The sequence below is a fragment of the Tachysurus vachellii genome, chromosome 17, assembly GCF_030014155.1.
Source record: "Tachysurus vachellii isolate PV-2020 chromosome 17, HZAU_Pvac_v1, whole genome shotgun sequence".
Lineage (NCBI taxonomy): Eukaryota > Metazoa > Chordata > Actinopteri > Siluriformes > Bagridae > Tachysurus > Tachysurus vachellii.
Window position 1 is genome coordinate 19,983,853 of NC_083476.1, and position 12,835 is coordinate 19,996,687.

Genomic DNA, 12,835 nt, shown 5'->3' on the forward strand with positions numbered 1-12,835 from the left:
TCAGAAGTTATCCATATACGATGGAGAGGAACGGTTACGAACCCCATCTCAATACCCTGCACAATCGTACTGGTTTCACAAGCAGAACTCCCAGAAAAATCTAAAATGTTCGACAGTATGAAGGACTGAGACCCTCCAGTGTCACGTAAAATTCGCACTGGTTTGCGATCTTCTACACCATGTATAGACACAAATCCGTCAAACACAAAAGGCTGGAAACAGGGATCAAGAGTAGAAGTAGATGAAGAGATAGTTTTTACTAAAACAGTACCTCGAGGTTGAACAGGCAAAGAATCTTGTCGCTCGCGTTTTCGTTTCAAGCTATGACATTCAACCATCACATGTCCCATTTTGTGACAATAACTACACTCTTTACGAGCCTTTGGACTACTACAGTAGGAACCCATTTGCTTTTAACATCTGAAACAACCTCATGTGGTGCTGTGCCTCCAAAATCACTTGAATGCTTATAAAACACTGTTTTATGCATCAGAGCATATTCGTCTGCTAATACAGCAGCTTGCTGCACCGTACTGACTTTTTGTTCATTTAAATACAAAGCCGTGCGCTCTGGAACACAGTTCTTAAATTCCTCAATCAGTATCAGCTCTCGCAGAGAAGTATAATCCGTAACCTTACACGCTTTAATCCAGCGGTCAAACAACATTGCTTTCTCACGAGCAAACTCAACGAAAGTTTGAGACGCAGATTTTTTCGTGGAACGGAAACACTGTCGGTAATGTTCAGGTACCAATTCATACGCCCTCAGAATCGCAGTTTTCACAGCATCATATTGAACGCTCTCTTCCAATGAAAGAGACGCACACACATCTTGTGCTTTACCGGTTAATTTACACTGTAACATCAAGGCCCAAACTTCAGTTGGCCACTTCAGAGCACTCGCAATGCGTTCAAAAGCTTGAAAATAAGCCTCGACTTCTCTCTCACAGAAAGGCGGGACGATTGCAATATTTTTAGCCACGTCAAAATGTAGGGATGACTCAACTACAGACTCAGATACATGACCTGATGGAACAGAGTGACTGGAGACAACATTAGGATTGGATGGACCAGCAACCGCCTCAGAACGCTCATTCCAACTAATAGATGTTTTAGGAATCGTTGGCTTAGAGAGATCCTGTGCAGCCTGCAACTCCACCTGCCGAAGCCGCACTTTTGCATCAGCATCAATTCGATACATTTCAATCTGACGTTTTAAATCATCTTGTCTCGCCTGAGCCCTATCCTGAGTCTCTAATTGTAGACGAGCTAAACGAACTTTTAAACGCATATCCGCCCGAATTTCAGGCGAAGCCCTGGAAGAAAGAGAACTTGGGTCGAATTTAGGCATGGAGAATGGTGGACCTACCGCTGCACTAACAGTCACGGGAGTCGACTGATCACCAACCGGAACTTGTGAAGAAGGACATCCTGCAGCAAATATCGTGGGACCAGCTGCTTCCACAGAAACAGTCTCCGTAGGAGGAAGAACCCCTTTATCAATCAAAGCCGACATAATACAAGATTTTATTTCCGCTTTACGCTGTGTTTTAAAAATAGAAATCTCATAATGCTGAACGACCAGAAACAAATCATTTTTCCGACACCCCTCTAACGCCTCAACACTAGGCTGATCTATGAATATGTTTAGGTCGAAAGTTGCCATTTCTAAAAAAAAAAAAAAAAAAAGTGAGGAAGCAAAATAAGCAAAAACCCACACACACACTCCGGTCCTACCTGCCTAACCGGAAGCCTAACTATAGCCTATCTCTAGTCTTCGGAGGGTACCGATTAAGAGCTTACTCTCTCCCCCGGAATACCTCCAAACAAAATAAACTAAAATAATAAAGAAAACAACAAACAGTAAACCGTAGCCAAAACTGGCGCTAAGCACAGTCCTGTTAGCTTACTCTAACTCACCGGAGAATGTGTAGGACAAACTCAATGCACTCCGCACCAATCAATGTGGATTACAAACAACTAAACCCTCGGGAAACAATTAACCCGGACGAGCCCCCATTTATGTTACGAACCCCCACTTTCAATAATGCTCGTAGAGGAGGGGGCAAGTAACATAAAAGGACACGCGAGTCAAAAAGGACAGTTTTGTCGGTTTATTATTTAGCTGCACTCACGCATCACGGGCAACTAGGAATTATCACATAAAACACACCCCAAACACATACACAAAAACAAAAGGAGAATACAAATGAACCCAGAAAAGGACACACAGCGTATCAGCAATGGCTGGGCAACAAGACGCACACACGAGGCTCAGTTCAACACCACCGGTCGTCAGCACAAATCTGACGGCCAACAAGAGCTTCCCCTCAAGTGTGTACCGCTCTCACAGAGAGCTAAAGACTGGTAGTCGCAGTGGCCTGGCGACAGGAGTTCTTCCCCCTCAGGTACGACATCGGCCCCCCTTTTATCCCCACCTGGCGCGTCAATCAGAAATGGGCCGCAGGTGTGCAGGGGCGGAGCTTACCCTAAAAAAAAGGAAAAGGAAGACCCAGTCAATAGAACGGAAACACACATCAATAATCATAAATCAAGGCTTAGGCCATAACAGTATGTCTGTGTGTGTGTGTGTGTCTGAGTGTGTGTGTGTGTCTGTGTGTCTGTGCCTGTCTGTGTGTCTGTGCCTGTCTGTGTGTCTGTGTCTGAGTGTGTGTCTGTGTCTGTGTGGGTCTGTGTCTGTCTGTGTATGCATCTGTGTGTGTCTGTGTGTGTCTGTGTGGGTCTGTGTCTCTGTCTGTGTGTGTCTGTCCGTGTGTGTCTGTGTCTGTATGTGTGTGCGTCTGTCTGTGTGTGTCTGTGTCTGTCTGTGTGTGTCTGTCTGTGTGTCTGTGTGTCTGTGTGTCTGTCCCTGTGTGTGTCTGTGTGTCTGTCTCTGTGTCTCTGTGTGTGTTGTGAAAAATCCTAGAAAAGGAGTATGTGTGACATAAAATAGATAAAAATAACTAAGGTGAATTAATAAACCTAAATTGTACTAAAACTTAATAAAAATAAAAGCTTTATAGCAAATAATCAATTAAGCTTAAGTGCCTTTAGCTGTAGTAGATAAGCTAAACAAAACAAGACACAGATGGAGCTCAAAACCACAAGACAAAGTTGACTAACACACCAATGTAGGTTTGAAATATCGGTTTCCTGTGTGTACGAGTTTCCGATTCTGTAGAACAGCACAAAAAAAAACCTAATGGTTTGATCTTCTCACTGTTGTTACTTTACTGTCAGTATAAAAAAAAACTCTAATCAAATTATTAAATAAAAAAATCATATTCTAAAGATTTCTATGAGCAGAAATACACACTTGAAATTTCACAGTGCCTACATTTTACATCACAAATGCTTAATGACAAAGAAAAACATTTCTGTAAAAAAAAACATAATTTATAACAATAAAAAATGTAAAAATAAATAAATACATAAATGAATAAATAATAATAAGTATGAAGTTTCTTTTACTCTTTTTGATAAAAAAGGGATGAAAAAATAAAATAAAATGATGCATAAATATAGAGTAATATGAAAGTTATAGATATGTAGAACATACAGTAAAAGGTTCAAATTAACCAGCGGGAAGAAAAAACCAAAAAAAAAAAAAACAAAAAAAACACACAATTTCCTGTTCTGTAACTGCCCTAAATGAATACAACGCACACACGTAGTGACCACAGAGATCTACATAGTGACCTTCTTCAGGGAATGACCTCACAGACTGAACCCGCTTTCAGCTTGCTTTCATGAAATCTTCAGTTCTTTTGAAAAAGGCTAAAGACAGGAACAAGCTTTAGCAGTTGATCAGAGCTCAGGAACAAACTGGACTTAATTCAGGACAATCTGCGATGAGAAGAAACTGGAGACCAGGAGGATTTCTGTAATTTTGTGGTAAGTAATGACTGATGAGTCGAGTTCTGTTTTAGACCCCTTATATACACAATAATATGCACAAAGTGAAATAAAATCGCAGCCATTTCCTCTTTAGACTGGGCGTATGAATTTGTACAATTTAAGAAACTATTCATGAAATTAATTAAGGAATATTACTTAAATATAAAAGTACTGGTTGGAACAAAGCGTCGTGTTCAAATTCATAATGAATATAGATACGTCCATATAAACAGGGAATAAACAATTTGTCTAAATTTATATAGCAATCAAACCTGACCTTTTTTTATGCGTCACGTTATACAGGGCACTATGAAAGGAATCAAAATCAGAATCAGAATCAGAAAGAGCTTGAATGCCAGGGATGTTTTCACATACGAGGAATTTGTTTTAGTGACAGAAGCTCCACAGTGTAACAGAATGACATTGACAAGACATGAACACATATATAATATAGACAGTTTGTATGTACAGTGGAAAAATGTGCAAATGAAATATACATAAGTAAGTATGTGTTTTAAGTAAATAATGTAAGAATAGTGTTGTGTGTTCCGTGTATGTCAAGTGTTCATCAGATGGATTGTTAATATTGTTTATATATGTAATAGATTTGAGTTAAACCTACAGTGTTACATACATAAACAACAAGTTTGTTCAAAATCTTATTATCTATATTATCATTAGTCTTCATTGCAATGAAATATTCATTTGAATCTGATGTAGTACGTACAGTGTGGCTTTAATGTCCAGGCTTTTAACGTACTTCCACTACGTAATACACCGGGTCACGTGGTAGTACTTTTTTACAACCAACTCACGTAACAAAAAAATGGTAAGTTGCTAAATCGTTATATTTTTAGCTTTAAAGATACCTCAATTTGTGTATATAAGTATACTAAGTATTAAGTATTATAATGTTCAAAGGCTGAAGTTGGTGTCACTGTTACTGTTTTATAGAATTTCCCCTTCTTTATGCTATTTTCTAAGCCTTTTTCACAGCAACAGACGTAAAATGTCCTGTTGTGTGACCCCACAGAAAATGTACAGATATTACTGATTTCAACTGCAAATCACATATGTTAAAGTTTAAGAAGCCTTTTCTAAAAATCATCATTGAAATTCAACATACAGTTATTTTTCACAACTGTTTTTCAGTTCCACTCCTTACTTGCACCTTCTTTTCTCACTCACTCGCATAGAAATATTTCGTAAAATGAGAAAAAGTCTTACTGCACTTTTTTTTTTTTGTGATAGTTAAATTATGCAGTGCTTTAAAAGCTACATCATGATAAAAATCGAATTAACTTCATTAAGGCATTTAGTTGCATTTAAAGTGATGTCACACCACGTGACTTCCATGTCACGCCACAGGACGGCATTTATGTTACAAAATTTTGCCTGTTGTAAATATTCCTGTATATTGTTTTTTTATGTAAAAATCTTTTTTTATTAAGTTAATATTTATAAAATAATGCCAAAGCTCTTATGAGTTATTCCAAATGTTGCTGGTTTATTTTATAGCTGTTTATATTTCATGTCTCATTTATGTTACAGTCACACCGCAGGACATTTGGCATAAAAGCCTTAAATAAACAGGAACAAAAAATATTTTCTCATCCAAAAGTAAAACTACAACATAAAATACAGTAATTTGCTTAATTTACATATGATTGTTGTAAGAAAAAACACATTTTAGTGAGTATTTACACTGTTACATTAAAATCACATGTCACGTCAACCACCCATATAGACTTAACACTTTAAAATAAATTCTTTACCTAGCATTCATAGGTAATCTTCAGCTACCATTGTTTATTTCTTTAGCGATCATCAGACAGGCGTCGACGATCTGAATGCTTTGTTTTATTTAGCACTTCTTAGCCAATTAATGCTAGATATACAGGTATTTATCGGTGTAGCATAGCTAGCATCATGCTAGCATGATAACCTCTGTTCGGTGCTAATTGTGACGTTAGGAGCTAATTCGAACTCGGTAGTGTAATAGTTATAAAACAGGTAGAATAAAACTACACGGATGAATCAGTTTCATTCATATTTTGTCATTTTTAACTGTTTGTTATATCTTTTGTATATTTTTTCAATGTGACATTATTCACACTTTTGTAGTATTACTACTGTAATGTTCTGTAGAAGTAAAACGTTACAATTAAATGCTAATGTCTTGGTTGATCATTAAGTGTGTAACATTTCGAACAAATTTAAACAAAGTAAGGGGCACGGTGGCTTAGTGATTCCTGCCTCCACCTTGTGTGTGTGGAGTTTGCATGTTCTCCCCGTGCCTCGGGGTTTCCTCCGGGTACTCCAGTTTCCTCCCCCGGTCCAAAGACATGCATGGTAGGTTGATTGGCATCTCTGGAAAATTGTCCGTAGTGTGTGAGTGTGTGAATGAGAGTGTGTGTGTGCCCTGCGATGGGTTGGTACTCCGTCCAGAGTGTATCCTGCCTTGATGCCCGATGACGCCTGAGATAGGCACAGGCTCCCCGTGACCCGAGGTAGTTCGGATAAGCGGTAGAAAATGAGTGAGAGTGAGTGAGTGAGTAAACAAAGTAAGTTGAGATGTGTATTAACTGATATTAATTGATAAAGGCAATAATGTTAGTTCAGGAATTCTAACCTAATATTGTATATTTGTATGATAATTCAGGGAGGGAAGATTTCAAAACGAATCAGTGATGTTGAAGAGACGGTACCACTGTGCTCTGCTTCACCTGAACACGAGCCGGTAATCATCCTGCTTTTCCCACTAATTCCATTAGTTTCTACTGTCCGCTGAAATTTATTCAGCTAGTAGATTGTATTCATCAGTAACACTATAAATAAGGTGACTTTACAGCACACAAATGCTGGTTTATTCCTATGTGTAGTTTGTAACGTAGCTCTTTTTTTCTGCATGCTGTGTAGTTATCTCAGCAGTGTGTGGATGACCCAGTGCCATTAAATGCTGTGGTCGTATATGAAGATGAGGAATTCCACATTACCAACCAACCACCCATGACTGTAAGCAAATAATCCAAATAATTGAGTCATAAATGTGGACTTTAGTCATTCAGTAATGAATAAACATGATTCTGTGCTTGTGTATTTACTTAGCAACATTTTAGACATGTTAATTAAAGATGTGCATCAAGTTGGATATCTGAAACTTAAGCTAATGTGAAAATAGATGTTTACTACAACTACTACAAATACTACTCATAATCATATGGCAGGGGTTCATACCTGAGGGAGAGACACACTCGGAAGACTACGATCCCTTGATGACATCTTCAGCTGAACAGGAGGAGGTACGTATTTAATTATTTATTTACTCACATTCTTATTTATGTATGTATTCATTCATTCATTCATTAACTTATTTATTTGCTTACTTAAATAATGAATTGCTTATGTACTTATTTAATTAGCTAAACACTTAATTACCTAAATATTTATTTATTTATTTATCTATCTATTTATGTGTTTATTTATTTACTTAATAATTGATTTACTTCTTTATTTACTTATTTATTTACTAACTTAATAAATTATGTATTTCAATAATAAATTTTATTATCTGATGTCTAAAGTTTCAGACAGCTTTTTCATTTGTTTTATTTCTCCATGTCTTTTTCTCCAGGAGATGGATGAAGTATCAAGTTGCTTGAAGCTACATTTTTGTTTTGGTTAAATTAGATAGATAATTAAATATAAATATTAGAATATTTGATATGTAATTAATTAAGTCTGAATAAATATTGTTTAAAAAACCTGCTGTTTACTGTGTTATTTGTGAAGTGATCGTTGTGCCCCACTACACCACCAAGACAACACATTTTACCCTCTAAGGTCTTAGTTTATTATTTACGTTAATGGTTAAGTTTAAGTCTATTATTCAGGAATTACAATAAAATAATCAGAGGTCTTGAAAAATCATAAAAACCTCAGACTCCATGGTGTGAAAGTAAACTGTTCGTCTAAAGAACTAATTTGAATGATGGCTTTATTTTATACTTTCTGTTAACATTTACAGATGATTTACAAATCAAATCTCTGGAATTTAATTACAGAGATGAAAATGTGATTAAAATGATTTATTATCGCATTATTATAGTTTTATTAATATGTTATTATTATTAAAATGGCCTGGCCACATAAATTGAAGCCTGTTACAGCTAATTTACTTTAGTAAATCTTATTCATATTTAAGACTGGACCCTATTGTCAACTGTGGTGAGAAAAAACTCTCTTAGATGGATGAGGAAGAAACCTTGAGAGGAACCAGACTCAAAAGTGATCCTCATCCTCATCTGGGTGACACTGGAGGGTGTGATTATAAACTGTTATAAACACCTCAGTGTCATTATGAATAATGTCATTTCTATAATCAGATACAGTCTGATAATTGTTTATTGATGAGGAGGTTGTTGTCCTCAGAGACCACATGGAGTTGGTATCTTCTCTTAGAATGTCTGAAATCTTCATGAAGTGGAACAGAACTGAGCTGGTTCATCTCTTGGTGACTCAGGATCCTCACAGGGTTGGTCTTTTCTCACTGAAGGTCTGAAAACTTTACGAAGTGGAACACAACTGGAGCTGGTACGATCTCTGAATGCTTTGGGTAGGTAGAAAAAGAGAAGCAAGAGATATTAGCATATCTGCTGTAACCCCATCATCCCTTCAGTGTTGAAAGACCTATTTTTTAAATTTATTTATTTATTTATTTTTTATAAAGAATCATTTGATGATGTTGCATCTGATCATCTACATCTGAATCACCCTGTGATTCCTACAATGACTCAACAACTTGTGAGTTCTTTTGCAGTTACACAGTGACACAAATTAACACAGCCATCCACTCATAGCCGTACAGTCAGTATTTTAGATATGTTTACAGCAGTGTCAGCTTTAGATCAGTTCATACACCCTGAGGGTCACTGTAGCCTTGCGGTTAGTCAGTCTCTCAATCGGAAGGTTGTGAGTTTGAATCCCAGGTCCACCATGCCACCACTGCTGGGCCCCTGAGCAAGGCCCTTAAACCCCAATTGCTCAGTTGTATTAAATGGTACACCCTCACAGTACTTGATTAAGTCTAACCCTTACCAGAATCTTGAAACTTCACCATCATCATCGTTATTGAGGAAAACTTTACTGCAATACAAGTGAGTTATTTTTCACTAATCACCCACATACATGATAGTAATTTCTGTTAATTTTTACATCTACACTGTACACTCTATAATTTGACGTGAAGAACATTTCACTCATCTCACATTCTGTTATAGAATTTGGTCAAGATTTTAAAGGATCGTGTTGATAAGTTGTAAATCCATTTAAATGGCCGCTGAAATCACGGACACACACACACACACAAACACACACACACACTTACATTTATAGCATTTGGCAGACGCCCTTATACAGAGTGACTTACATTTATCTTATTTATACAGCTGAGCAATTAAGGGTTAAGGGCCTTGCTCAGGGGCCCAGCAGAAGCAGCTTGTGGCCCCGGGAATTCAAACTCACAACCTAGTCGAACACCTTAACCAGAGCTACCACCCACTGAGATATGACCTTTGTTTTTGTGTCGTGTGGAAGATATCAAACAGTCAGAAAAGACGGATTTCCTCTATTTTTAAATGTTCTGTGTGGGATTACGTACTTTGTCGCCGTTTTATGACGATGATCTTCCTTCTCATAAAGTACTGTTTTCCCAGCACCTCAATGACTCATAATCTTTGTCGATGTTATATATGAAGTATGAAGTATTGTACGGCTGTTTATCGTTATAAAACATCACACTTACTTGTTCTGGCTAAACACTGCTTTTGCTCTTTTGTAAATGTCTTTGTGTTGCTCGGAGTTTTCCAGAAATTCATCACAATCCTCACAACAACCTCTTTTTATTATGATGTTATATATAATAAGATATGAGTGCAGTGCACGTATTTAGACACAAGGGGGCATCAGTACTGAATTAGCAGCATGGTATGCGACGGCTTTTTCTTTCTTTATTCTGAAAGAAATTTTATTCAACACGCGGAAGTGTCGCCGGTTCTTTGGGGACTTGGACTCTAATTTAAACATTGGGGACTGGATTGAGGAGGCTGAGGCCTGCATTGGGGATGGGAGTTGGACTGTACAAGAAAGGGTAGCATTTTTATTAGATAATTTCGGAGGGGAAGCCAGAATGGAGATCAAGCGCCGACCAGTAGCTGAACGGGAAACTCCTGAATTAATATTTCAGGTGTTAAGAAGCATGTATGATGCAAAGCAGACATTTGTGCAGTTGCAGGAGGGGTTTTATGATGGAAAACAAAAAGAGGGTGAATCCCTGGTTTAATTTTCTCATGCACTTATGTCTTTGATGGATGCTATTCTCATAAGTTGTCCAGATGGTGTCCCAAATGCTGACCAAGTTCTCCGTGACCAGTTTGTAGAGCATGTTAATGATGTATCGCTTAAACGCGAACTTAAACGTTTTGTAAGGCAAACTCCACAGTGTACTCCACACTTTACTTGATGTTTGAAGTGAAGCCATAAGATGGATTGAGGAATGGAAGAGGGAAGTTAGTCCGTCTGCTGCTCAGTTATGGTGTAATGCTGCTCGAAGCAGAATAAGTGAATCAAAGATGCATAAAGAATATATGGAAATGAAGGAGCTGTTAAAACAACAACAAGCTCAAATTGATGAGATTACCAAGCGTCTTGATTAACTTAAACCCTTGAGTAATGAACCTTCCGCCTCTTTCCGAAAAAATACCCCTCAAAAGTGTTTACCTTGTAATAAACAGGGTCATATCACCCGATATTGTAGACCACCATGGCCTGTTGAGTCTGGATCTAGATCGACTAGTGGTGACAACAAGAGAAACACTGGTACAGGAGAATGAACAATCTGACTCCCTTGTGGTTTTTAGTCAGACTACTGAAGTAAGCAGTGAAGGTTTAAAAACCTCTAGCCTTGTTTGTCCTACGGTGATACAGCATCTTATTGGCACATATCAAATGGGGAGTTAGCATCAAATGGGGAGTGTTCCTGTTTCATGTTTACTGGTTACTGGTTCAATGGTGACCGCAATAACAGAGTCTTGTTTTGACCAACACTTTAGACAGTTAGCACCAGATTTTTTTAAAAAAGTGTGGTTGGCTTCAGCTAAAAGCTGCCAATGGTAGAAATACCAGATTTTTCTAGCACATGGTACACAGACTTCCTCTCTGTACCATGTGCTAGGAAAATCTGTTTGGTGTTTTTCAAGGCTGTGTAATAGCAGATGAAAAGACCAATTGATTACTGAACAGTATAGCAGCCTAGAACTGAATTGTAAAGTGTCCTCATGGGAGTTGTGTTGAGTGGTGCCTCTGAGAATTAAACAGATATATTTAAGAGTACAGATGATGCATGATTGCCATTTACTTTTATTGAAAGCATTGATGGCTTAATGGTTATTTGTTTTCTTGTTTGTTTCATTTATCTTGGACCAACTAATGACCGTGGGTTTTTTTTTACCTTATATATTCAGTGTACTCTGTTAATGTGGGGGAAACAACTTGTCGTAGTTTGAGGTTATGATTTACTTGAGTGTGGGTTGGAGTGCGGGTTTTCGGTTTGATTTGTAATTTGAGTGTGCACTTCTTTGCGGAGCAGCAACTATTATTAGATAGGATTGGGAACCCTGTTGTCTTTAATGGTTACAAGATAGTTATTTTTCTTTGTTTCTTTGTTTGTTTGTTTGATCTTTTTGCCATTTTTTCGTTGTGATGCTACTTGTAAATGTTGTAAAATAAACCTTGTGATATTTCAAAGAAACACACTGTAGTGGTTACCCTTAATTTTAAGGTTCTTCTTATCCCCTTGTGGGATGATGGGGTTACACTAGTATTGGATTTTGTCCAAATTGTATAATAGATTGTGAGACAATGAGGTAGATGTTCTCCATGTCAAATTATTAGATTAGATTAGCTTAGATTTTATTTTAGATTTTATTTTATCATTGCACATGGGTACAAGGCAACTAAATGCAGTTAGCAATTAACCTATTTACATATAATTTATATATAAATATACAGAGAATATACATAAGATATTGTTGGAATATTATGACAAATCCCTTAATACACACTTGCTGTGGGTTAAAACAAACCTGTGAACCAATAATCATCTTAACAATAAAGTCTGTTGTGTCTTAAAGCTGACTGATTAAACACTGATGGGGAGTTTTTTCCTCTTATATTAATGGGTACAGACTTCGGTACTAGGAAGTTGTATTAGAGATCATTTGACATTGTGGTTTCTATAAACAATTGCTTTCTGTGTGTGTGTGTCTGTCTGTCTCTGTGTGTGTGAGTGTGTGTGTCTGTGTCTGCGTGTGTGTCTGAGTGTGTGTGTGTCTGTCTGTGTGTGTCTGTGTGTATGTCTCTGTGTGTGTGTGTGTCTGTCCGTGTGTGTCTGTGTCTGTATGTGTGTGCGTCTGTCTGTGTGTGTCTGTGTCTGTGTGTGTCTGTCTGTGTGGGTCAGTGTCTGTGTGTGTCTGTATCTGCCTTTGTGTGCATCTGTCTGTGTGTCTGTGTGTGTCTGTGTGTGTCTGTGTGTCTGTCTCTGTGTCTCTGTGTGTGTTGTGAAAAATCCTAGAAAAGGAGCATGTGTGACATAAAATAGATAAAAATAACTAATGTGAATTAATAAACCTACATTGTACTAAAACTTAATAAAAATAAAAGCTTTATAGCAAATAATCAATTAAGCTTAAGTGCCTTTAGCTGTAGTAGATAAGCTAAACAAAACAAGACACATGCATTCACACACTCATGCTCCAAAGTGCAGATACAGATGGAGCTCAAAACCACAAGACAAAGTTGACTAACACACCAATGTAGGTTTGAAATATCAGTTTCCTGTGTGTACGAGTTTCCGATCCTGTAGAGCAGCACAAAAAAAACC

The 12,835-nt window shown here is 37.4% G+C and overlaps 1 long non-coding RNA gene across 1 annotated transcript; it reads left to right on the forward strand.

The window, feature by feature from the left end:
* Window positions 1–3,706: 3,706 nt before the first annotated feature.
* LOC132860306 (uncharacterized) lies at window positions 3,707–7,660 on the forward strand. The gene is made up of 5 exons (XR_009649805.1): window positions 3,707–3,894; window positions 6,560–6,637; window positions 6,817–6,912; window positions 7,125–7,199; window positions 7,532–7,660. It is a non-coding gene; the product is annotated as an uncharacterized LOC132860306 (long non-coding RNA).
* The last annotated feature ends 5,175 nt before the right edge of the window (window positions 7,661–12,835 follow it).